General features: G+C 44.9%; 1 protein-coding gene across 3 annotated transcripts in view; it reads right to left on the bottom strand.

The window, feature by feature from the left end:
• FOXN2 (forkhead box N2) overlaps positions 1-7,065 on the bottom strand; it is a 60,931-nt gene extending 53,866 nt beyond the window's left edge. The window contains exon 1 of one of the 3 annotated variants that reach the window (XM_088450722.1): positions 6,927-7,065. The gene's annotated coding sequence lies outside the window, so the exon portion shown is untranslated. Of the gene's footprint in view, positions 1-6,505; positions 6,541-6,862; positions 6,878-6,926 lie in introns of those variants that run through there. The other 2 variants (XM_088450724.1, XM_088450725.1) reach the window with 2 other exon arrangements.
• Between the last annotated feature and the right edge of the window lie 15,903 nt (positions 7,066-22,968).

The raw sequence follows: 22,968 nt of genomic DNA, 5'->3' as shown, positions 1-22,968 counted from the left end.
GTCAATGCATGCTTCGAAGTTCTTACTGAAAACCAGACACAGGATAGTAGCTTGATGGATGAACATCTACTTTATCAAAAGGCCCTAGGGCTCTCAGGCCAGACAAGGTCATTAGCCACTCACTGAGCAGATGATACAAAATGATCATCTACAAAAGAGAACAAGTTGGCTTGGCATAAAAGAAATTCCACAGTACTTCATAAAATTGTTAACATCCAGCAAGGGGTATTACAGATAGGCACGATGCGAAATATAAAAACGAAAGTAGACTGTGCGCCTCACTAACTTCACCATCTGTGAGTCAATTGATAGGCCACATTCTCATGACCGTACTTCAACGGTGTGCAAATAACACTTTCAATATTCGGCTAAAGGTATCTATGCACCCTTCAATTTTAGCAAATCAAGGCTGTCTGTTTAATATAGAAGTTGACACCAAAACAAACTGTATGGGCACGAAACAACTGCTGATCCAGTCAACATCTAATTGGGAAAGCGAAGATAGGCACGGAAAAAATTAGACTGAACAAAGATCACTATCCCACAGTGGGGGCGATGCAGAGTTGAACAGAAGTCACTTTTGCGATCAGAACTTGAGTGATTTTGCACCGCACTTGCAACTAGTGAGTTATACGCATTTCCACTTATAGCTAAAGGGGCGAAGCTAGGTGATAATGCGGTGCTCTAATGTAGGTAAAGTTTAACAAGGGGGTGGCAACGGATTTGCAGCTATGCAGCGTTGTAAAGATATTTAGATAGGGTGTGGATCATTAAGTCTACAATAAAAAGGTAGACAATGTTTAGGTAGACAATACAAGTTAGACAGGCAATCTGTCGACAGGGTCTGAAGATAGACACACTAAAGGTCGACTAGTAAGACGGTCGACGGAGACAGAAGGTTGACACAGAAATGGTCAACTTTTTTTTTCTAGCCTTAATCTTCACCCTAACCCTCCCTCCTGGTGCCTAAGCCTAACAGTCGAGGTAGGTGTCTGACCCTAACCGTCCCTACTAGTGCTTAACCCAAAAAAAATTAAAAAAAGAAAAAAAAAAAAACACCCGACGACCATTTATGTGTCAACCTAATTACCCTGTTGACCTTCTGTCGGTCAACCTTCTTACTAGTCGACCTTTAGTGTGTGGACCTTCAGACTATGTCGACCTATTGCCTGTATAACTTGTATCGTCTACCTCTTTACTGTAGGCCTAAAGACCAGATACCATTTAGATGGATCTTTTGCATCAAGATGGGGCTGGTGTAAGTTTGGACTGATGTGGCTATGAAACCAAGCATATGGGTAAAGGCTTAATACTTTACATGCAAGCACAAATCACGGCCCAACTTACGCTCAACTGCATCAGCCACAATGTGTGCAGTTGTCATCCAGCCACACTAGTAGTGCCCGATCGACTCGGGATGAATAGCAAGGTGTGCCCAATCTTGATGCATGCATATACACAAATGGATAGACATTCAAGAGGCCCTGATTCAGAGCCGGAGGTTCTGACAGAGCGCTCGCTCTGAATCAGGGCCGTCCCTCTTCCTTTTTGGAGCGGCCTCCTGGCCGCTCGCATAGCTGTTGGTGACCACCCACAGCTATAGCGAGCGGCCAAAATGATGGTCGCCATGGTCAAGCCCATCGCGACCATCGGGCTTGCGACGAGACCCTTGCGGTAGGGTCTCGCTGCCGCAAGCCCTGGAGTGCTTTTGGCTCTATCAGAGCCAAAAGCACTCCCACTGACATCACTAGTGATGTCAGTGGGGCCGGCCCCAGACGGTAGGCGTTCCCAACGCCTCCGTCTGGGCACCTACGCCCCCGGCACGCCCACCAAAGGGGGCGTGCTGTCAATCACCATCGACAGCACGCCCCTTTTGGTGCAAGACCCTAAACGACAACTTGGCCGTCGTTATTCGGGTCCCACGCATGCGCCCGACGGAGCCGCCTCCGTCGTGCGCATGCGCACTTGGGCAACATCGACCCACTTGCAAGCGCTCAGGTCTGAATTAGGCCCAGTGTTTCCAAAGGCCACTACTCTCTTCTCATTCTCCTTGATCTCTCTGCTGCTTTTGTCACTGTGGACCACCCTCTCCTGCTGCATATCCTTCACTCCCTTGGTCTACGTGACACTGCCCTCTCCTGGCTGTCGTCCTACCTGACCGATCTTTCTCAGTTTCCTCTCATGACTCCTCTTCCACCCCACAGCCTCTTACAGTAGGTGTTCCCCAAGGTTCTGTTCTTGGACCTCTCCTATTCTCCCTCTAAACTTCCTCTCTAGGTGAACTCATCAGCTCTTTTGACCTCCATTATCATCTCTATGCTGATGATACTCAAATCTACCTTTCCTCCCCTGATCTCTAACCCTCTCTTCTGACTCGTATCTCCAACTGTCTCTCTGCTATCTCTTCCTGGATGTCCCAGCGATTTCATAAACTTAATAGGTCTAAGACAGAGCTGATAGTCCTCCCACCCTCCCACATAACCTCACTTCCCACTATTTCTTTATCAATTGATGGAATAACTATCTCATCTAGTCCCAAGGTGTGCTGTCTTTGGAGTTATCCTGGACTCATCCCTCTCCTTCAAACCACATATCCAGAACATTTCACAGTCCTGTCGTTTCCATCTCAAAAATATTTCTAAGACCAGACCCTATCTCACCCAGGATGCTACTAAAACCTTCACACACTCACTGGTCATCTCCAAATTGGACAACTGTAACCTCCTCCTACCGTGTTTCCCCGATAATAAGACACTGTCTTATTTTTATTTTTTTTGTCCAAAAAACACACTAGGGCTTATTTTCGGGGTAGGGCTTATTTTAGTTAACATTGACAGCAATTTCAATGTGCCTCTCTCCTCCCCTGTTGTTGAATGCAGCCTGTGCCTCTCCAGCCCCCCCCCTGTTGTTGAATACAGCCTGTGTGTCTCCAGCCCCCCCACCCCGGTGTTGAATTCAGCTTGTCCCTCTCCCTGTTGAACGCAGCAATTTCCCCAACTTACCTTTACAACAAGAAGTCCACCTTCAGAGTTGCGCCTTCCTCCACGATCCGCGGCTCCTCCGTTGTCCACCTTCAGAGTCGCGCCTTCCTCCACGGTCCTTGGCTCCTCCGATGTCCACCTTCAGAGGCGCGCCGTGACGTCATGACGTCACGCGCACTGACTCCAAAACAAGCTTTATTGAAAGCTTGTTTTGCAGTCTGAGTACGTTACTGTAAGCTGGTGGAGGAGCGTCCCGAGCGGGCCGGGCAGCCTCCTCCAGCTCTTTCATTTACCGTAGTACCGGATTTCATGTGGGGGGTGGAGCTGGGTGCATATTAGTGTAGTGCAGGGTCCGGGAAAAATTTAGATTTTATTAGGTCTTACTTTCGGGGTAGGGCTTATTTTGGGCCATTCATCAATAGTAAGGATAGGGCTTATTTTCGGGGTAGGTCTAATTATCGGGGAAACACGGTATCTGGCCTCCCCAAATCCCATCTCTCCAGTCTATCCTTAATGCTGCTGCATGGCTTATCTTCCTCTCCAAACACTCTACATCTGCATCCCCTCTCCTACAAGCCCTCCACTGGCTCCTCTTCCCTTTTAGAACCCAATTTAAGGTTCTGACACTCGCTCAAAAAGCCTTCACCCAATCTTCTCCCATATACATCTCTGATCTCATCTCCCTTCACTCTCCTCTCCACTCTCTTCGTTTAACTAATGCATGCCGCCTTTCATGCCAGCTGATTACTTCCTCCCACTCCCGCCTCCAAGATTTTGCCGGCACTGATCCCCACCTCTAGAACTCTCTCCCACTCCCCATCAGACTCTCCACCTCTTTACAATTCTTCAAACGGGCTCTCAAGACCCACTACTTCATCAATGCCTTCCAGCTATCATTCTAACTCCCTGCTACATGCTCCTTCCTCCACATCTATCCCATCTGTGTCAAACCTGTTTGTCTTCCCCTCCCTTTTAGAATATAAGCTCTTACGAGCAGGGCCCTCTACCCTCTTGTGCTTCTCCCTACTTTCGTTTCATCTACTTCTTACTCACCACTAGGGCACCTAACACTTGGTTACTTATCTGGGTGTTGCGGACGGTAATGTAGCAATATATATTATCCATGTCCTGGTCCTGTATCGTATTGTATTGTATTATGTAAGTCGCTTGTCTACAATTTGTTTATGTACTTTGTAAGGCGCTGCAGAACACTTGTGGCGCCATATAAATAAATAATAACTTGCAACACCATTAAAATGAAGACATTCATAGTAGAACTAAAAATACATATCACGCCCACAACGGTTCCAGGTATAGAAGTTCCTGAAATGATACAAAGCGTGTCATGTAAGGGGGTGATAGAATGAATATCGCCAGTTCTGGATTACAGTGCAGTAACAAAGTATTTCAAACGCAACCTAAGACTGACAACTTTACATCTTTTTAACACCATTAATTACCCACCAACCTATAAAGTCTCCTTAACTTTCAATATCATAACCTGATCACCCTATGAATGTGTCAAACATACAAGGCCATTAGCCCAGCACAGACTGTAAATAGTTATCAAGGTCATTATATAAACTGACAAATCAGAAAACTGTGAGGATTAGGTGGTCAGTAAAGGATTATGACGGATGGAATCATAACAGCAATAAGCTTGCATATTGTTCAAGTCGTGTAATGTCCATAACCCTCATGTGTAATACAATAGGCTCAAATAAAAATTAACAAAAACCTAGCAACTTGAGAACTGCTGTTAGTTTTTTCACAACTGTAACCCTACTGTAAAAACTAGTACCTCTTTTCCACCAAAAACCTGAGTCCGACCTGGGTTTTCAGATACTGTTCCAACCCAGGTCAGACACAGTTTACACAGCACCATCGATCTGGGTTATTCTCAGATCAGCCCCGTTCACACTGAACCCAGGTCTGCCCTGCTAAATTTGTGAGGTCAGAAAAAGTGGGAGGCAACTGCTCCACAACCACCAATCAGCTCATTTTAGGCATGACCCAGGTCGGATCGCCCAGATTGTGCTGTTTACACTGCACAGTTACCCAGGTCCATTCTGGGTCTGACCCTGGTAGCTACCGGGGTTGGATTGCCGGGTCACTTGACCCGGGTTATTTTTCAGGGATCCTTTTACACTGAGCTGTGACTCGGGTAGACCCAGCAATAACCTGGGTTTTAGCTCTGGAGTAAAAGGAGTAGTAACATCATCAATTGTAACTTTTACTGTTTAGTACAAAACTATTTTGCCAATTATTTCTTAACAAAACTATTAAAAAAAATAAAAAAGATATATATATATATATACACATACACACACACAATTATATATATATATATTTTTATTTTTTTTTGTCGTGCAATAAGTACATGTTCTGACAGGAAACAGTCACATAAGGAAGGACACAGGAATGTTGAAATAGGCTGATAAAGAGTGGGTGGGGGAACACGCAGAGCCTGTGACCAGCAAGTACATGCCACTGCTGGCTCAGCTTTCCGCTCACCACGTGTCTGTCACAGTCCCAGCTTTACCATTTCTTACAGCAATTCAAACAGCTGGATGCAGTTACAGGGCAGGAGCTTACACCTTCCATAGCTAGGTGGGTATACAACAAGGAGTTGGAAGCTTTCTGGCAGTAAAGGGCATCCACCTCATTATTGAGGACATGCACAATAGAGACTATAAAACCACCAGAGTTCAGGCAATGGAGGACAAAGAGCACCCAACAAGGACACTAAACACCATATTCCATGTATACATTGCTCACTTCATTAAATCAGCTGATACTGCTCTTGTGACAGAGAAGACAATAGACACTAATCATGAGTCATGTTAGCAGGGCTACAGATGTGGGCTATTTCATATGCAGAGGCCTGACTGCTAAGGCAATTCATCTCTGATGGGACTGAACAGTGAAAGCTAAGGCGTGTACTGTCTTGTGCTTTACACTGAACTACAATTAGTTTTGCACACACATCTATACACATTAATATTTGGCTGAATATGCTGGTGCTATGGCAATAATGAAAAATAAATTATAAACTAATCTGGAAGGGTAAAATCACTTTGTACATATACATACACAAAAGCATAATAGTACTCCACATCTCAACTCAATGAAAGTATAATTAAAAAGGTCACAAGTCTGTAACAAACACACAATTGCCTCTGAATGCCATCAATGTCCATTAAATAAATAAAGCCTGAGCCAGACCAATCTGATCTTTATTACACCCTACCAAGGTTAAACCAAACTCTTCCCAGTGGTTCATGTACAGGATCCAACAACAGCAGGAGGTGACATGGAAGGGACCCTACACACCCATGTAGGGGCCAAAGTACAACAACTCCTGGCTCATAAAAGGTGCTCATTTATTGCATAGTCCCCTCAGCTGACTGCATTAACCCCTGCACGGCGGCCCAGGGACAGAGGAAATGGGAGCACTCAGCGAGGAAAGCTACATGCCACAGACAGGATGCCAGCAGGAGAATACAGGGTGCACTAGTACTAACCCCATTACTAGTGCTCAGCAGCTGCTGCATGTAGGAAGTGAGGAGAGAGCACATGCCCCGTGTAACACAGCCAGCAGCAGCTAAGGGGTTACATGGAGACAAAGCCCCTGCCAGAGATAGACAGATAGAGGAGCACCACCCTCTCCTCCTCCCCAGCACCGATCACTGAACGAACACGTTGTGCACCTATTGTAGGGCAAAGGTCCAGGCTGTGCCCCTGGTGCATTACAGCAGGCAGGTCACGGTGCCAGCCTAGGGTGGGGGGTGGATGCCATAAGCAATAAATACCCAACACCCCCTCCAGCCACCTCTAGCAGCACCCGCGCATAGGGTCCCCCTGACCTGAAGGGACAATACCTGGGCCACCCCGGGTCACACACACCCAGACAGCGGGCGAGAGAGAGAGAAGCGGGCTACTCACCGACATGAAGCGAGTCCCGGTACAATATGGCAGTGGGTGTGTGGGGGGGGGGTAACAATGTGTCAGAGATCAGCAGCTGCTGCTCCCTACATCATCCCCGTGCGAGCAGCAACGCCACCAAATCCCCCACCGAGTCGCCATGGCAACGCGGCGCCCAAAAGGCACCTCCCCCCGCCCTCGTCGTCAAGCACGCACGCCTGGCCGCGCCCCTCCCCAGCTCGTCGCCTCCTCCTCCTCCTCCTCCCAGACAGGTCATTTGTGTGTGTGCAGTTATGCTGCTGCTGCTCCCAATGGCGGCACCTACGCGTCACTCGCCCGTACCAGGGGTCTGTGTGACAGAGGCTCTCCCGCCTTTTCTTTTTTCCTCCTCTGTGGTAAATAGGGGCGGGGCCACGGCGCTGACGCAATTAAAGCAAGATCAGCCGCCCGCTGGCCATGTGACGGGCTTTTTTTTTTTTCCACTCCTACCCTGATGACGGATAATTAACAATTTCGGTGCCTCCGCGCCGACGCATTGATGATTATACGGATGGAGTGTGGTGGGGGAATGAATACACTCAGCAGCACACACGGGCAGATTCTCCCGCTGCCGCAGTGGTCGGGTCAAGTCACGCGATGCGTTGCCATGGGGACGGGGGGCCCGCGCGCCAAATTGCGCGTGCCACTGAAAGGAGGGGTCGGATGGCGCCAAGTCAGTCAGTCAGTGTTGTTTGGGGGCACGGGGCAGTCACGTGTCGGCTCTCTGGTTTTGCCGCCTAATTTTACGATCATTATATCACCCGGTCATACAGTCTCTGAGGCCCGGGAGCTCAGTTGTTGTGTTGGTGTTGGCTTATTGTCCAGCTGTTGTTGAGGAGCTATTAATTCTTTTTTTTTTTTTTTTCCTTTAGTAATGGGAGAATGCTGTACTACAGCTGTCGAGAGACAGGTTTCTCTACGGTCAGGTTCTGTAAACTGCTTTGGGCTCCCCAAAGTTATAAATATGAATAGCAATTAAGTTAGTTTGGGGGGTAGAGCTTATTCAATAACATGTTGAAATTTGCACGCAAAAACATTACACAGATATGTCGACTAATTTTGGATTAACGAGGGTATGAGCGCTCCCCACAGTATCTAATTAAAAATAATTTGGGGGGCACTTTTAAAAAAAACATAAATGCCTGTGCAAAAATATAATAATAATAATAAAATTAGCCCCCCCAAAAAAGTAGTTTATAAAATGTTTTAAAAAAAATTCTTTTAACTATGTACAAATAAGAAAAAATGACCTTAAAAAAAAAATTTAGGTCAATAAAAAATTTTAATTAAAAAAAAATTATAAAAAGAAGCTCGTTTTTGATTTGAACAAAAAAAAAATTTGTTTAAATAATTTTAGGCCAATTAAAATTTACAGTAAAAAAAAATGTAAGACAAAAAAAAAGTTTAAATCATTACTTGAATTAAGTTTGGGTTTCAGTATTTAACAAAAGTTGATTTGGGGGTAATTTGAAGTAATTGGTTTTAACAAACAATAATGACATGTAATTATTGGACTAATTAAGCTAATTGGAAACTTCCAATTGCTTAATTAGTCATTAGGGGGGCATCCTAAGGATGCTAAAGCAAGTCTCGACAATTTTTCCCAAATAACAATTTTTGGAAAAATTAGACCTGCTCTGAAGGTACGCCCAAAAAAATAATTGCATGCTCAAAAAAAAGTTAAAATCTCACACCCACAAATCTCGCAGCTGTGGGAAAAACTGCGGCACAAGATTTTTGGAAAATTTACTCCGGATTGGATAGCCCCTTGGAGGCAGATTACTAAGGGAGGGGGTCAAGGCTGCAGCTCATCAGGAAAATATGCTAAATAAGCCAGGTTTAGCAATGATTCCTATCACCATTTTAAATCTGTCTTGTCAAATCGGGAGGTGACAGGTGGATGCTGATTTGTAAATCTACCCCTTGGTGAAGGAGCAGGTTGTGAACAATGTGCCCTTTAGTAAATATACCCCTCAGATTCAACATGACCCATTTCACTGTCCACCTGGTAAAAAATGATATCCTGAGCTTCTTACTGTATGTATTTCAGAGTTGCCAATATCTGTTAATTCCTGGAAATGTTTTTATGCTAATTAGGTAAGGCTAAATTACGGAATTTAAATTATTAGGCAGAGGCTTCTGTAGGGTTGTCATTCAAAGGGGCTCGCCATTCATGTTCTCCATCGATGGCGCTATTATTACCTGCCACCGAAGGCAGGTAAGCATCGGTAGGGTAACATTGATGTGTTTGACCATTAATGGATAAAGACCTGGACCAGGGGCAGAACTATGGGAGACAATGGAGGTGCCTGCCGCTGGGCTTCAGCTCTGAAGGGGCACCTCCTCCATTGCCCACAACATATTCACCCAACTTAGGGCTGTAACTATGTACACGGAGTGTACCGTCACGGCCGACCAATACATGGCACCCCTTCCCGGCACCTGAGAAGCCATCATACACTAGTGGAGAGCTCCATGTCAGACCATTAGCTGCCGCCTCCGTCTATCTATGTCTGCATGCAACTGCTACATTACAGTGTCAGCGGCTGTGACGGGGGCACCAAATTATAACTTGCCTGCGTGTGTCTGGGATGAACTTACGCCACTGCCCTGGACTGACTACATCATGGCCCTGGGAGCCAATCTCAGCAGAGAGTCCTATGTGTTGTCACAGCATTAAAAGCCCATACATCTATGGCCAGATTCCCCATTCTGCCGATCCATATATCGGTGGCCGTTGATGATTGCCGATCAGCAAGTGAATTGGGGAACTTCAACATGTAAAAGAAATCCTGACTTGCCGATTCTAACCCTTTTCGGTTTGGGATGAGGGAATTGAGATTTTCAACATGTATTTCCCAAATTCACCGCCCCCCCAGTCTGGCAGAACGGGTAATTGCAGCAATCAGTCACTGATGTATGGGCCCCTTTATACATTTATTAGATCCATCAACCAGGAATGTATGCTGGAATGTACAGTATGTCCAACATGTCTACATACAGGCATCAACAACATTGGGCAAAACTTCATCGCATCCACAGTTAATCACAGATGCATGATCCTCTGCGCTCCTAATTTGATCACAACTAATTCTTGCAGGAAGAGACCTGTCCCTTCCCTCTGATGTTCTCACAAAACCCTTCATGCTTTGCATTTAACTCTTTTACTGCTACAGCTCACCATCACTTTAATGGTGGGATACTACCAATCCTACATCATTGATAGTAAAACCATCACACACTGGACCCTACATTTTGTACCCAGTTGAAGGGGTCCTGCTGGAGATTCTGCCATGTTTCCTGTTTTTTGGAAAGAGCATCTCTACCAATTATCAGTAGTGACCCGTCCCGACTTTGCTCAGGAGCAATTTAATCTTGCCACAGCTCCCGGGATCTCATAACAACCTTTGCCATGTCACCAAAGTCCCCTGCATCCCACCACAACCCCCTGCATCTCATCAGTGTCACCACAACCGACACTGCTGCTCTGCAGCTGGCTGGGGCCCGGCCGCTGGGATGTGCTGGGAAGGGCAGGAGGATCATGGATGAGAAATTTATATTACAGCTACCATAAGCATTATCAGCATGTCCCTGGGGGTGAGGCACCTGTGCATATTTCCACAGCCTTCATGTGCACCACTCCCCAGCTGACGAATATGGCAATGAGCAATGTCCTCTTTGCACAATGTACCCTGCATTTCCTGGGCTTCCTGTTGAGCTTCCTCAACCTTTTTCTGCTGTGGGCCATTTGATATATATAACATTAGTGATGTCACAAGGGGGCAGGGCCACAATCACCGGTGAATACAGCAATGCCTGGAGTATCCTAAGGATGCTCCAGGGAGCTGTAAGGGCAGCTAAGGACGCTCCAAGCAGCACTGCTGCATAGATTCTGGCTGCAGGGTGCCATTCTGGGCACCCTGCTAGCCAGATGAGGCTAGCATAAGAAAAGCTCAGAGGGCCAGAGCAAATTATTCCGGGGGCCTTATACGGTCCCCGGGCCTGAGGTTCCCCATCCTTGCTTCACAGAATAGTGAAAACCCCATCAATATCAGTCCAGTGCTTCGAAAGATCAGCCTGACTGAACAGACAGACCCCTACACTGGAGACTATTTTAACGAGAGAGAGAGTAGATATAGAGATGAAATAGGGAGAACAGTCCCATTTTGTGGACTTAATCCTACTCTCCTCATTAGGACATTTTTTCCTGCGGTAGGTGAAATTTATAGGTATGTCCTATTCAGCTATGGATGGAACATCGATAACCTTGATTAAACATTGATTAAAACATCGACACATGACCAATGCCATAAAAAAAAATATGCAAGACAATATTTTTGACCTAAAAAAATGTTTTTTTTAATTGGCCTCCACTATTTCTTTCTTTTGGAAGTGTCTGGGTTATAGAAGGTGGAATGAGAAGGGTATTGACATCATCAGAAAACATTGGTGCAAACATCAATCTCTAACTATTGATGGCAAAAAATAACCATCAACCTCAAAACATGCCCTTCCCTATTCATTGCTTCACTTCATAGCCACTTCCACTGATGTGAGTGTAGCCATGAACGGGAATTTGGAAGTGGGGTGAGGAAGGGGCAGCCTAGGACTTGAAAAGTCTGTACATGCTTTTATCGTGACATGTACACACACCCTTTACTGGTTCTCTGCATTCTAATGATGGAAAGTAAAGAAGAGTCCCGATTTTCCTGTGGAAATCTCACAAAATCAACTCTTAAGATCGCATAATCCCACAAAAACACTCAGATGTATTAATCCAACTTAAAAACAATGTAAATCTAGCAAAATGTTATAGAACGTGTACATTTTGGGGGCTATGCGTAAATGTAGATCATACAAGAGGTTATGAGGCGCATACTAGGAGAAGATGGACACTCGCTGAAGCTCAAACCCACTAATGTCACATCTCACGGAAACAGGTGTGTTCTAAAAAAATATGACTACTATGTGTCAGTCACCACATAAAAAAGTAGTTTTTTGTTTGTAATGTAGCACTTGACACATTACTATGAATAACTGAAAACATAGAAATAAACTAAAGCCAGTTTTTGCTTTTCACATATCCTTATTTCAACTTTAACTCAAATTTTCTTTTTCTTTATATATCCTTCATCGGTCACATAGTAATTCTTACGACACATCCAGCATAGCATTCTATCATATTTGGTTGAGAAAAATAGATCACAATTTAGTGCATGTGGTTGAACAACTAATGGAATTTGAAATTGCAAGTGAATACTATTCCCACACAATTTTCAATGTTCGACACACCTGTCCATCTAGTGTTGCAATTACTTTTTTTAAATAAAAACATTGTGGATACAGTGAACATATTAGTTAGGTCACCAGTGGGAACACCAATCCTCTATTTATTGTCCACCTATTTCATTTATTTCACTACTTTAGTGACTTTCATAGGTCCATGACTTGTACTTAGTACTTTCCTCTGAGTGTTATTCTTGTCTGACCATCTTGTTTATTGGTTTCACATTTATTTCCTTCTTGCAGCTCTTCTCTAGGTGTGCTTTCCAATCATCAGACCCTCCAACATGACCCTTTCCATTAGGTACAAAATGCTCTGCTACTGGACTTCCTACCTCAGTTATGACTGCAGTCACCTGTGTTGAACTAGTTAATTGATGAGAAGGGTTTTTCAACACAGGTGGCTGCCATAATAAAGAGTGAAGTCTAGGAGCAGAGCATGTTGTAGGGTCTGAATCATCCTATTTATGGGGATGGGTACGGTATGCTGGCGTTCGGGATTCCTGCGCTGGGATTCTGACAGGTGTCGGGATTCTGGCGCCGGCATTCTGACCGCCGAAATCCCATGTGCCGGGATTTTGAACGTATACCCCTATTTATAAGCTCCTAGTATTCTTGTTACACTTAAGGTGCATACACACGTAACAATTTTGTAACCAACGATTTTCTGTCAGATTTTTTGAAGTGTAATGAACGATTTTTACAAAGATGAACGAAAAATGTTCCTTCCCTTAATGAAAATCGTTATGTTGGACAGTCTGAAATGGACGATGAACTATAAACGGGAGCACGCTTGAACGATTATCGTTCATCGTTATAACTCAGAAACTGAACGATTTTTTTAACGATTGAACAATAACGAAGTTGTTAACGACAAATCGTTAAAAAAATCGTTACGTGTGTATGCACCTTTAGGTTCATCTTTCTGGCTCTCAAACTAGGTCACCTACCCCTTGTATTATTTCCTAACTCTTGAATTCATCAACTGTTTTCTGGTGGGATTCTGGGGCTTATCGCAGTTTCACAATTATCGGGAATCTGCGTGGTCGCAGGGATCCATTCTGCGAATGTGCAGAATGGTTCCTACGTGATTGCACTCAGCCCTTTCTATCAATCAGGCAGATGCATTTAAGGGGCGGGGACGTGTCCGCCCCATTTTCCAGGAGTGGCAAGGCCAGGGGCTGCGTCCACGAATGCAGTTTCCTGGCCTCGCAAGCCAGCCTGACTAAGCTGAGGCTTACTCAGCTGGCCAGCGGCCTGGCGCGGTACACCATCACAAATGCAGCAGGTGTCATACACCTCCTGCTGCATTTGCATATTTGCAAGGACGGAATTGCAAAGCAGTCTGCGTGCAGCTTTGCAATTTCATCCTAGGCTGAATTAACCCCTCTGTACAGTGTTGTTAGCCTTGGATACTTTGCATTGATGGCTAAGGGGGGTATTCAATTAGGCAGCGAAAAGTCGGAATCGGCGATAATTTATGACGTCATTTTCGCCTATTTCAATTATCCCCATATTCAATGTCAAAGACTTTTCGCAGGTTCGAAAAGTCTTTGCAAAAAAACGGGATAATTCTTCACCACTGAAATAGGTGGCGAAAAAAAGTTCAGAATTGGGGTTTAGGGGTGCAGGCTTAAAAAAAAATAGCCTGCACCCCTGGGAAGCTCATTTAAAAATAAACTGTGTCAAAATAAGTTTTTTTTTTTTAAATCAGGACACCTTTAATTTTGGGGTTTAAAAAATAAATAAATTAGGGAACACACTTCTAAAATTGCCAAATTAAATTCAGAGGGGTCCCCAAGTATGCGGCAGGTGTTTTCTTCATTACAGAAAAATCATTTTGGGGACTTAAAAAAATGCTTACCCCCATTTTCATATACCCCAAATTTGATAGATTTAAAAAAAAAAAAAAAAAAAAGAACTATTCCTAAGTGCTATTCTTCACCCCTGCTTCATAGCCGCAAATATGCACCTACCGCGGCTATTAGAAACCCAGACTTCCTTCAGCAGGTAAAATTGGGGGTACCCATAGTGATCCCCAATGTCTAGACACCTTTAGGGGGGTCCCTGGAATATTTCCCGAAAATTCCCGTGTTTTGGCGATACTTACCTTTCCGCTAGCTCCCGTTTTAGCTGATTTCTAATTGAATATGGGGATAAAGCGGGCACGCGCCCGATACTTTATCCCTGGAAAACCTGCGATGTGGAGCGAAAAATCCAGCACAGACTTTTCGCTCCAAATTGAATACCCCTATAAGTGTAGGGCCAGATTAACAATGGGGCAGATGGAGCTCAAGCTCCATGCCTCCACATAAAAATAGGCCCATCATCATGGCAGCATGATGGTGACAATCTGCCTAGTTGGCCACACAATAACTACATCATAAATCATAAGTATTCAAATATTTTTTCTAGTTTTCTCACAAAATTATACAATTTCTCTATTTTTATATATTTAGGGAGACAGTGGGGCTGATAGTGTAGGGGGTGTACACACCCAATGTCGCACTGGTCACAGCTACTCTCCTACTCAGTATAGTCCCTTGAACATTTTCAGTCCCAGGACCATGTGGCCTTTAATCTGTCTTAGGGATCTATTTCTAAAGCTTAAAACCATTTATAAATGGCTGTTTTTGCATTTTTAGGCAACTTTAATTGACAAGACTACCTAAGAAATGTTTAACGCAGGAGATCTCCAAGATGTTTCCTGCATGAGGCAAATGCTGAAAACTGCAGTCCTCACAATTCTCAATGGGACTGCAGTTTGGGCCAATTAATAAAGTGACAAAGTGAAGGACTTGCAGGAGTCTCTAAGGAAAACAAATGTGTTTTACAATCCAGTGGTAACAGCTAGAGATTTATATGGTTTCCTGTCTTTAGCAATACTCAATTCAGCTAATGAAAATGTGTACATTTGTGAAGTCATTGGCCTCTGGAAGTGCAAAGTGACACTGTGGGCTATATTAACAAAGCTGCAAGCTTTTGTAAGCCATCGCTTCACTGGGGGGGGGGATATAGGCAACAATTTAAAGTGGCACTAACATGAAGTGTAAAGCCCAGGTGTGCTTTACACTTAATGTTAGTGCTGCTTTCAATTTTCACCTGAAACCCGCGGAGAATTAACGGCATTCAAAAGCTGACGCTTTGTAAATGCATACCGGTGGGCCTGATGCAGGGATGTAGGTCATATATGCCTACCCTACCGATTTTTCGGGTAACCACCCCCCCCCCCCGCTCCCCCAGAAGGGTAGGCATTTCTCCCGCATTCTGCCCACTTTCTAGTGAAATGGGGAGAATTTCCGCAGCGATCACGGGTCCCCGTGTAGGGGGCGGGGCTTAATGACGCGATTCTCCATGAATCGCGTAATTTAGCTTCGCCACCTATTTAAAATTTCAGCCAATTGCGTCAATTTACCGTGAAGGGGCTGGGGCTTAATGACGTGGCCCATCAGGCCCGCCCCCATCACAGTTGACCTGCTTGTCCTCCCCAGGCTTCTCCCGGTGAGGACAAGCAAAAAGTCGACAAGTATGATGTAGGTACGCCTGCTTGCAGAGCATATCTTGCATATTTTTGTGATGCTTATGCTTCGGAACTGAGTGCATGTAAGTACGGGGACTCCACAGTCGCATACAATTTAGGTTACACACATGTAGACATAAGCTACTCATGTTTTTACACATATCTATTGCACCTAGCAGAGTGGTAGCTACACTTTTTGGTGCCCTGTGCCAGAGAGAGCATTGGCGCCCCCTCCCCCCAATTTTTTAATTAGTACATAAGGTAGTGCACCTGAGGGCCAGGGAAGATATAGGGGAGGTCAGGACATGCTAAGAGGAAGCTACAAGTGAGAATGATAATAAACAGGAAAATTGACAGGCCCAAACAGCGCCCCCTGCCCTGCGGTGCCCTGTGCCGTGGCACAGGTCACACTACCCTAGTTACGGCTCTGGCACCTAGTAAAGACTATTGCAATTGCACACGTGAAGATGACTAGCATCAAACTAAACATTTGGATAGCAAACACACTACAAAATACACAACACACAACTCTTCATATTGGCGAATAAAGGCATTTTTATTTTTCATGTACACAATGTGGGAACAGATATGCCCCATTTCCATCCAATTCTTTATCTTTGCAATTTGTGTGGTTATCTTGGCAGACATTTAGGAATATAAAATAGTGGTTGCTCAGATCACATAATCATAGCATATCTATGGCAATTCAACTTTGACACGGGGAGCCTGTTCTGGGCCTTCCACTGGATGGAATCAGATGAAAACTTCACAGAGGGGTGGCAATTGGTCTGGGTTGCCTAATGGAGTGGCTGGGGTCCCGATCAGACCTCACGGCAGAGTGTGCAGGGCAGAACTTTTACCCAGGTAGCCTATTCTGGGCCTTCCACTGGATGGATTTGGACAACATCACATAATTTGGACGTAAACTTCTGATTGGTAACACTGGATCCTAGAAGACATACTAGGCGGTTGAGATCCTGGTCGGTCTTCCCGTTGGTGTGCTCTGGGCAGAACTTTGTCCCAGGGAACCTGTTCTGGACCTTCCACTGGATTGATTTGGATGATATCACATAATAAAACTTAATAACTTGAAGATTTAAATCCAGGCAACACCGGGTACTTCAATTAGTACATTAATATATAAGTTGAGAGCCAACTCACCTGGAGATACCCCAGAATCCTCCAAATAACACTACAGGAACCAGCACACCCTCCATGCCTCTCAAAACCGTAATATAAAATAGTGGTCTCTGGATTTTTATTATCATGTAGTATTCAAATCTTATTGCTGGTCTATTGCATTGTGCTGGGGGACATTTTTTTTTTTTTTTTTATAGCCCAGACATTTAGGAACACTTTCCCCAGGTAGAAGTGATGGTACTCCCCATAAGAACCCATCTGGTTACAAAAAATTATAGAATTTAATTGATATAGTTCATTGTAGTAAAGTTTAATTTATTTACTTTATTAACATGTATCTATTGCCAGCATTATAGAATTGGGAGTAAACACAGTAATAAAGAAAGAATGGGTATTTATAAAGTGGTATGAGACACAAACTACATCATTATACACTGCATCTAAAGCCAGGTTAAGGGCTTATTTTGTTTGTTTAAATTACATTTTTAGATAGCATTTTGTCTTATTGGTAATTTAAACTCCGTTATTTAGTTTTATATCAACTTATTACTAAAAAAGGAGTAATGATGGGCATGAAAGCCTCTACAAAACTAGTTTCAGTATGTGTGCTAGAGTGTAATCTAATCCTGATTGCACATCCAGATGTTCAGAGTTTAGGATTAGCTTGTGAACACAGTACAATTAAGGATCTGCTAATGTACAGTGGCCTAGATTTGTTGTGCAGAGTGAGGTCATCGGTGCTATCTTTTTACACTCCAAACTCAAGATAGTTTGTTTGGGCCTTTCTAGTCTCATATTTGTTAAGCATTAATTGCATACATATGCTATACAGTATGCATGTCAGCCTGCAGCAAAATTTAAGCATTAAACAGACCTTGACAACATAGCAGAACAACACCCCACCCTGAGTAAGAAAGAGACTATCAAGCTCACACAGTTAGAGACTGTCACAAAATGCGTACTTGTCATGTACGCCAGTAACCAGCACAGGAGGCCGTGACCTGCATGCCTGGTACAGCGATTTCCAAAAATCCTTACCACTATGAATCTGCGCCTCTGATACTAGTGGCACGAAGACTAGCTCGAAGTTACAAGAATCCAGAATCCCAGTAGAATCATGAAGCAAATAAATGACCAAGCACAAATGATGCATTGTTTACAGACTCTTGTGCAGCATAACAAAGATCTGCCAAACCCTGCTGACGCTCCACCAATACTCTGGAGCCTGGAATCCATGCTTCACCTCCAGGAGTCTCAACTCATTTATGGATCCTACTCCACCAAAGTTTGATGATCCCGAAGTTTGCAGGGGTTTCTTAGTCAATGCTCCACTTTCCTTACAACCAAACAATTTTCCTTTAGAGAAAGTGAAAATTAGAGTTATGGTAGACATACCTCGATAACTCCTTTTCTTCAAGGTCCATATGGTCCACAGGGATACCATGGGGGGAGGTAATGTGGTTGGAGAGATCCAGGCACCAAACAGTTAAAGCAGGGGTCTTCAACCTTGGCCCTCCAGCTGCTATGGAACTACAGATCCCAGGATGCCCTGCCACAGTTTTAGCATGCTTTTATATCAAAACGGTGGCAAGGCATTCTGGGATGTGTAGTTCCACAGCATCTGGAGGGCCAAGGTTGAAGACCTATGAGTTAAAGCTTTCAGCTCCCAGGATGCCTCGGGTTCTCCTCCATATATACCCCACCCCAGCCACAAGCCTTCAGTTTTGTAAGCAAGCCGCAAGACAGGAGAAGGAAGAACAATTGTGCACCAGAAACACATAAGATGAGGGAATCAGTGACCGAAAGAAATGAAAATGTATCCAATGCAGCCAGGTGCGTCAGGGTGGGATGACAAGAGAGCGCTGCCAAATCAGACTCTGCGTGCAGAAGAGATAGCGAGAAGAAAAAGTGTCTTCACTGTCAACCATTTCAAATCTACAGAGTCCAAAGGTTCAATTGGGGGAGCTTGTAGTCACTTAAGAACCAACGAAAGATCCGACAGTGCTACCGGTAGGACAAAATGATTCTGAACCCACAGAACTCCCTGAAAAAAAAAATTCTAACATCTGGTAATGAAGCAATCTTTATCTGGAACCAGACTGGAAATGCAGAAACTTGCACTCTCAAAGTGGCTAGGCGGCGACCATAGTCTAAATCAGCCTGGAGAAAAGCCAGTACCCGGGAAACCCTAAACACCTTAGGGTCCTATTTCCAGTAGGAAAAGAATGCCAAACCCTGTAATAAAACGGGCAGAGGCAGGCTTCCGTGCCCTAATAATCATTTAATCACAGAACTGGAGAAACCTTTAGCTCTTAAGATGGAAGATTCAAGAGCCACGCCATCAAAGCCAGACATGGTAAGTCTGAATGCCAGCAGGGACCCTGTGTTAACAAATCCTGCCATAGAGGAAGAGGATACGGACTGTCTATGGATAGATTCTGTATGCCGGTGAACCAATGACATCTGGGCCAAGCCGGAGCCACTAGTATTACTGTTCTGCCTTCCTGCATGAATTTCCCGAGGACTCTTGAAAGGAGGGGATTTGGAGGAAAGAGCTTGAAGTCCCATCTTACTGCCAGTGCATCCATGAAGACTGCTGATGGATCTCCGGACCTGGACCCGTACCTGGGGACCTTGCGGTTGTGATGTGATGCCATTAGATCTGTTGTCTGGTAGACCCCATTTGTTCACCACAAGCTGAAACACTCCCGGGTGTAGAAACCACTCCCCAGCGTGTATGTCCTGACGAATTAAGAAGTCTGCTTCCCAATTGAGAACTCGCGGTATGAATATTGCAGAGACAGCTGGAAAATTACATTCTGCCCACATCAGAACCTTTGTCACTTCCTTTATGGCTGCATGACTTCGTGTGCCTCCCTGATGATTGAGATAGGCCACTGTAGTCGCGTTGTCGGACTGGATCTGGACCAGACTGTGCTGGAGCAGGTCCTGTGCCATGATATGTGCTTTTTATACTGCTCGCAGTTCCAGAATATTTATTGGCAGATGACTTTCTTGATTTGTCCATCTTTGCAAAGGTGTGATGACCTATCACTGCCCCCCATTCCACGAAGACTGACGTCCATGGTGAGAAGCACCCAATTTGGAATCCAGAATAGATGCCCTTTGTCCAGATGATCCTTTCTTAGCCATCACAGGAGGGAGAGACAAACCTCTGGAGTGGGAAGGATCCTCTGGGACTTTATATGATACTGTCCATTCCACCTGGAGAGAATACATTTTTGCAGAGGCCTGGAATGAAACTGAGCATTTCTCACCATGTCGAAGGTGGATAACATTGATCCCAGGACCTGCATCGCTGATAGAACGGTTACCCTCTGCTTGCGTAGCAGTTTGCGTACTCTCAATGATAGGGCCGCAATCTTGTCCTCTGGTAGAAAGACTCTTTGTTCCTGAGAGTCCAGCAGTGCTCCCAGATGTACCATCTGTTGTGTTGGAGAAAGAGAGGATTTCTTCCAATTGATGATCCAGCCGTGCTTTTGTAGGCAGACTATGGTTAGCTGAAGATGGTGTTGTAAACCAACTGGAGTCTGTGCCAATATCAGAAGGTCATCCAGATATGATAGTATTCTGACTCCCTGACGCCTGAGATAAGCCGTCATGACTGCCATTATCTTAGTAAATACCCGAGGGGCTGTTAATAGGCCAAAGGGCAGCCTTTGGAATTGGTAATGTTGCTGTAGGACAGCAAACCGTAGAATTTGTTGGTGGGATGGCATAATAGGAACATGCAGGTACACATCCTGAATGTCCAGGGAATCCATAAAATCCCCAGGTTCCATTGCCAAAATAATTGACCGGAGAGTTTTCATACAGAACTTGGGTACTTGGATAAACCTGTTGAGCGTTTTTAGATTTAGAATAGGGCGATGAGACCCATTCGGTTTCTGAACCAAAAACAGAATGGAATAATAACCCCTTTCTTGTTGTAACACAGGAACCAGTATTATTACCCCTGCCTGCAGCAGGGAGTGAATGGCCTCCTGAAGAGCCACTTTGCCTGCATGGAGAAATTGTACGAAAACATTTCTGGGGAGGATGCCTTCGGAAGTGAGTCCCCTGAGAGACCACTTCTCGGCCCAGGCATCTGTTGTTGTTTGATGCCAGTAATCCACAAGAAGGACAAAAAGAACCAAAAGAAAATTGCCTAGACCAATGTAGCTGAAGATGGCTGACCTGCAGATTTTGAAACTGCCAAAGTAGCTATTATCTTATTTAATTCTGCTCCAAAAAGTATATTTCCATAAAAAGGTAAGGATTCCAGAGCCTTCTTTGATCCTGTATCAACTTTCCAGGATCTTAACCAAAGGACCCTGCGTGCCACTACTGACACTGCTGATGCTCCAGAAGCTAAAATTCCAGAATTTACTGCCACTCCTCCCAAATAGAATGGCGCTTCCTTTATGTCCGAGATATACTTCATCTGTTCTCTGGTAGCATCAGGTAGAGAGTCTTGCAATGCCCCCATCCATTCTTCAACAGCTTTGGCTACCCAGGCTCCAACCATAGCTGGACGAGTAATAGCTTCCGATAATGAAAATATTGCCTTAAGATATGTTTAAATTTTCCTGTCTGTAGAATCCTTAAAAGAGGATGCTGATGGAATAGGCAACGTAGCATTTTTGACTAAGTGCGTTAGATGAGCATCCACTGTAGGAGGTACCTCCCACTTTGTACATTCAGAAGCTGGGAAAGGATTATCCGTGTTACCCCATACCTCTTCCATAAGCTCAGTGAGCTGCTCAAATTTAGGAAACTCCATTTTGACCACCTTCTTGTGTTTAAACACCGAAGCCTTCTTACTATAGGGGCTGGTTCATCATCCTGAATATCTAGGATTGATTTAGCCACCCTCACCAAAGAGTGAACATCCATTGAGGACGGATGGTCCTCCTCTCCCGAGCTAGACCCTGGAGAAGAACCCTGCGCATCAACTGATTCTTCTGATGATGCATCTGAATCCATATGCTGAGCAAACTGATAAAAAGATAACTTGCCTTTAGGTGCCTTAGTAACTATCGGTCTGCTTGCAAAAGCTGACTGAGCCATACTCTGACTTGAGTGGACATAAGCATCCATCCAGGAAGGATATATAGGAAGTGTTGTGATTCCAGGAGGGAATCCACTGTGTTTATGTAGAGCTGACTGATGACAGCCTTGAGGGCTGGAATGTATTTACTAGTCGTGGCCGAGTGGTAAAGATATGATGCAGCCCTTAGGCTGTTGATGCAGCCTTGGGGCTGATTTGCTTCGACTAGTATTGGCCGAGGGCTGGAAATGTGATGCAGCCTGTGGTCTGTTGGAGCAGCCTCGAGGGCTGATTGTGGCCTTTATAATCATGGCCAAGGGACTGAAGATGTGAAGCTGCCTTTGGGCTGTTGGAGCAGCCTTGAGGGCTGGTTGTGGCCTTTATAGTCGTGGCCAAGGGACTGGAGATGTGATGTAGCCTTTAGGCTGTAGCAGCATTGGGGGCTGATAGTGACCTTTATAGTCGTGGTCAAGGGACTAGAGATGTGATGCAGCCTTTGGGCTGTTGTAGCAGTCTTGGGTGCTGATAGTGACCTGGGGCCCCCAGAACAGATGTCAGCCTTCAGGCTGATGAGTCTAAGGTGAAGTATGCACAAGAATGTGGAGCTGCTACCAATGTCGCCGAGATAACACTGGCGACGGTGTGCTAGATTGTGCACCTGGAACGCAGAGTTGCTACCAGTGCCGCCGGAATGACACTGGCGACGGTGTGCTAAATTGCGCACCACTGATGCTAAATTGTGACCAGTGCCGCCGGGTTGACACAAGCCTCCGGATGATGACAGATGCTTCTGAGATAGGAAGCGCTATGTGCTGCCCAGATGGCACAAACAGCACAAGTGGACGAGATGCAGGTGGAGCCGCCTGGATGGAACAAATGGCAATAACAAAACACAGCAAGACTGGCTCAGGAACTCGACTGACAAGCAGGAGACTGGAAAACCGAAAGTACGAGAAACTCTATCACCGGCATGGAGTGAAGGGCTGGCTGTAATTTAACAGAACAGGGCTCAACCAGAGCAAGCCTTCCTT

Source organism: Taudactylus pleione, unplaced genomic scaffold (genome assembly GCF_031769625.1).
Source record: "Taudactylus pleione unplaced genomic scaffold, aTauple2 ptg000522l, whole genome shotgun sequence".
NCBI classification, from domain to species: Eukaryota; Metazoa; Chordata; class Amphibia; order Anura; family Myobatrachidae; genus Taudactylus; species Taudactylus pleione.
The sequence above is the reverse complement of the archived record's forward strand: the minus strand, read 5'-3'. Positions and strand labels throughout refer to the sequence as shown.